The 4,132-nt window shown below is 49.3% G+C and overlaps 1 long non-coding RNA gene across 1 annotated transcript; it reads left to right on the top strand.

Annotated features, from left to right (window-relative positions):
- The first annotated feature begins 977 nt into the window (after positions 1–977).
- Positions 978–2,832, top strand: LOC149339396 (uncharacterized). Its single transcript, XR_016283515.1, has 2 exons — positions 978–1,300; positions 1,730–2,832. It is a non-coding gene; the product is annotated as an uncharacterized LOC149339396 (long non-coding RNA).
- The last annotated feature ends 1,300 nt before the right edge of the window (positions 2,833–4,132 follow it).

Here is a 4,132-nt window from a genome sequence, read left to right as displayed (position 1 = left end):
TCTGTTGTTATTTCGGCACTAAAGTTGAGTATGTCTTTTGGATACTGTGCGTCGAGAAAAGAAAAAAAAACTAGAAAGAAATAAACAGGAAAAGTATGCTTGTCAGTTATACACACGGAGTAATAATTATTTGAATGTTCGCAGTGTGTTCAATTTCATATTCGAGCTAACTGTATCAACACTGCAGAACTTACAGTGACGAGCGCCTGCCCATTTTTTTTTTTTTTTTTTGCCGCATTGTACGCCGCCGAAGGACGTACAGCACTTCGACTAACGATGCATATGTTGCCTTTTTACTTGTTTATCCTGCGCGGAAAAAAAATGCTTGCATTCACATTTTCGCGTAATAACAGCGTTTCTTCGAAAACTCGCTGAATTTTAAAAACCTCGAGTGAAGGGAGCGCCCTTCGTTCATGAGAGAGGAGAGAAAAAAATTGGTTTTTGAGAGAGGAGAGCATTTCTCAGTAAGCGCTGATGCACGGGACACATTTGAATGAACGTCGACCCCCCAGAAATACACTAATTATGTTATGTGCACATAAATCAAGCTGCGGATAAAAACGTAGCAAGCGATGTCACGAAATTTAGGGGCTGTGTATTAAAACAAGAACAGAAAAAAGGTGAATTGTGACGTTCGCGACAAAATGTGAGCGAGCGGAATAAGTATTCCCCGCGTTCTTCACTGCGTTGAATACAAACATGCGATGTTTCAACCCCCGAGCCGTGTTTTCAATATATTCTGGACGCAACGAAGCCCCGCACTGCTTTAAATTACTTGCGCACCAAGCAGCGCAGCCGCGCATGCAGCTCGAAGAGCGACGCGAAGCATCCCGAGCCTTCCCCTCCAAAACGAAACAAGCGCCGAGCGTGAGCCGCCGCAGCATAATTTTTCGATCAGAAAGCTTCCAGGAGCGGCCGCGAGGGCGCGATTGTTCCTTCCGTACACGCCCGGACGCGGCGCAGGGATACAACTCTGGCTTGCGGCGTAGAGGTAATGCTTTTGCATTATACAAAGCAAACTGGTCAGCAAAGCCTTTGAAACGATTGCATTTACTTCTCTGTGTTCTCTAGAGCTTCGTTTCGGCGAACGGACAGTGTCCGCGGCGGAGCGTTGTGCGCACTATTTTCTTTCTCCGGGCCGCCGGCCGAGCGGCGGATGCCGACTGCTGCACTCCGACGCTTAGCGTGCAGGTCGACGCTCACCATCACCTCCTGTCCTTTCTTGTTTGAAACCCCTGCTCTCCCTGTTAGTTTCCCTGGTCCTGCCATTCCCACATAGCCCTTCTTGACCGTAACCAAGGTATGTCCCGAGTTTCCATGACCACGTCTTGGTTCGTTGTTTCCCTTTCGGTTGACGCTTTCTTGATTTCTGTCTCACTCACGTATGCCGATCTCTCTTCAGTGTGCCGGCTACTTGGCTGCGCATTTCCCTTCCGGTGACTTTGTTTCTCTCAAACCCCTTCTTCTGCTTCGCCGATCGTGCCTGTGCGTGTGTTCCCGCTGTCGTGCGGCTCGCTTCTCTGCCTCTCTCTCTGCGCATAATTGTGTTTGTCGCCTCACCTTGATTTTTCTCTGCGAGCACTATCTCCCGTGTCTCTCCTCCCCACCCCCCTCCTCCACCCTCCCCGAAAGCCGACGAGCGGAAGCGCCGGTTCGTGTGGCTTTTTTTTTTTTTTTCACTCCCATCTCTTGACCAATCCCCCTCCCACCAACGCTGCGCGCTAAGCAGTCCGTATCTCGAGAGCAAAGTTGTGCCGAACGAGAGCCGCGGCCCAGCGGCCGTGACGTGGATAAGCCTGGCCGCGCCGCCGACGTCGGATTAGGCCTCCGGCGTCCCCCCCGACGACTTCCCTGAAGGCGCGTCGCCGACGATTCTGCTCTGCCGCCGCGCATGCGCGCTGTCGGCTCTCCGGGCGAGGGAGGAGGAGGAGGAGGATGAAGGGAGAGAGACTGTTGAAGGAGGAGGAGGGCTGGCTACACAAATGGCCGTGGCTGCCGCCGCTGCCGCCGCGGCGGCTTTTGTTTGCGGGAGGCTTTCCCCCCTCTCACCTGGGCTGTTTCCAGGGTGCACACACCTCTCGGGGACTGGATTAGCGCACCAAACACCCCTCACGACACTGCACCAGCACTCGCACCCGAGTTGAATGCTCCCCCCTTGTATTCTCGAAAAAGTCTTGGCGAAAGAAGCGGCTGCCTGTTTCCCAGATGCGGCGTTAGCAGAATTGGCTTGTGTTTCGGGGCTGGGCTCTCGCTGGCGGTGCGAGTGCTTGTGTGGGCGTGCACGACATGCGAGACCGTATTGTTCACTTTGTTATATTGTGTTCTATTCATTTGTTTATGAATTTTTGAGTTGGTGCTGTCGACGTACCTATATTATTTGGTTACTGAGCCGTAGTGTGCCTGCATTATTTTAGGCTGCATGTGCATGCTTGTGCATTTTCATCGTACTACTTGTGGTTGGTGCTCGCCTTACTGTGCCGATTAATTAATGTTGTGCTTCGGACTTGTGAGCAGGTTGAGTTAACGCGTTCTTGCGCTGATCTAGCTCTTACGCGGCACGTGGCGAGCATGTAACATGTCGCGCGCCAAGGGTAGAGTATGGGCAATGTCACAGAGCGGAGTTTGACGAGTAAATAACTAGGCAGTTGTGCGTAACGCTAACGTGCATAAAAAAGCTTGGCACACGGTGCTTACGCGTTGTGTGCTTTCGATTTTGTTTTTCGTTTGATCATCGTGTTCGCCTGAGTGTCGCGAATGCAAGCATGATAAAAAATCTTGTTCGTGTAAGCGACCTAATGGTTTCCAATAAATTCTGGGTGTGTGTGTGTGTAACATTTTCTTTTTTTTTCTTTCTGGAAGCTTCTTGCGTGGTGCATTGTCATTACTCAACACTGTACACGCGTCTACACATGCTGGGTCACGTATTACAGGTACAGTCTGGAGCGAACCTACACAAGGTGTAGTCGTATGTGATTTGTTAAACAAACAAAAAAAAAGGGTGGTTCTCTAGCCCGCCGTCTGCTAACTTTCCCTAGGGACACAGAGTGCAGCTCCTTACAATTTTAGTTCTTCGGTTATTTGACTGTTTGTGTCTATATTCTTGACATCAAGTTGAGAAAACTGCTAAAATGGACATTTTCTTCCCCCGGTCTCTCGATTCAAACTCGTGACGTCAATAATGAAGACTCGGCGGTCTGACTTAGCCTCCGAGATCCGTAACGAAAACGAATAAATGCGGTTGCATTTACTTTGAACAGGCATTGCGTGATGGAGGTGCCTGTATTTAGTTTCCTGGTATTCTGTTGCTTATAAAAACTCAATTTTCTGTGAAAATAGCCTCATGGTCACTAGAATGCTAGTCTGTCCGCACAGACAAACCATTTTATCGTCTATCTCCCTTTGAGGGTTCCGGCGTATTTGCTGAGAGCAAGTGTTTTGACTAGGTATACCAGTCTCGTCATGCTTTAGGTGTGTACGTTGCGTAACGGTATGGCCTCAAGGTATCTTCCACTTTTGGTATTGGTCATCATAAGCATACTATCTTCTGTTTAGTACCGAGTGTCGTTTGATGATTTATGTTCGTACGTTTACATTCTTTTCAGTGGCACCGCGGTCGTCTAATACAGAGCTTATGCTTTTAATTCCCCTTTGCCCAGTTGCATCGTGCTCTTAGTAAAAAAGAATTGTGAAGGGGTGTTTTAATGTCCCGAATCGACCCATTGATGAGGAACGTCATACTGGAGGACGCCGAAAATTAATTTAGACCACCTGTGGTTCTTTAACGCGCGCTGCCATCGATCAGTACTCGGGCACTTCGCCTCCAGCAAATCGCGGCCGGTGCTGAACCCGGGTCCGCCGGCTCAGGCCGCGGGTGACATCACGTCCTTAGTTTGTACTATTATTCTGCACTCTTCCAGTGCCTTGCAGCTTCGTTTGTATGACGTTCTGCACGATGTGCATTGACGTCCAGCTGAACTTGAAAAGCGATTAACAGTACCTCTTGCTGGGCTAGTTGGTGTGACATTGCGTTCAGGAAAGTAAAAACAGCGCTAAATTTTACACAAACCAGACAGACGGACAGGGCAGACGCTAAATCAGCGAGTTCTAAATTATTTTTCTGAGGACTATGCAT

The sequence above is a fragment of the Amblyomma mixtum genome, chromosome 6 (assembly GCF_055824585.1).
Source record: "Amblyomma mixtum isolate Tamu chromosome 6, ASM5582458v1, whole genome shotgun sequence".
NCBI classification, from domain to species: Eukaryota; Metazoa; Arthropoda; class Arachnida; order Ixodida; family Ixodidae; genus Amblyomma; species Amblyomma mixtum.
Note: the sequence above shows the minus strand (reverse complement) of the source record. Positions and strands in the feature narration are given on the sequence as shown.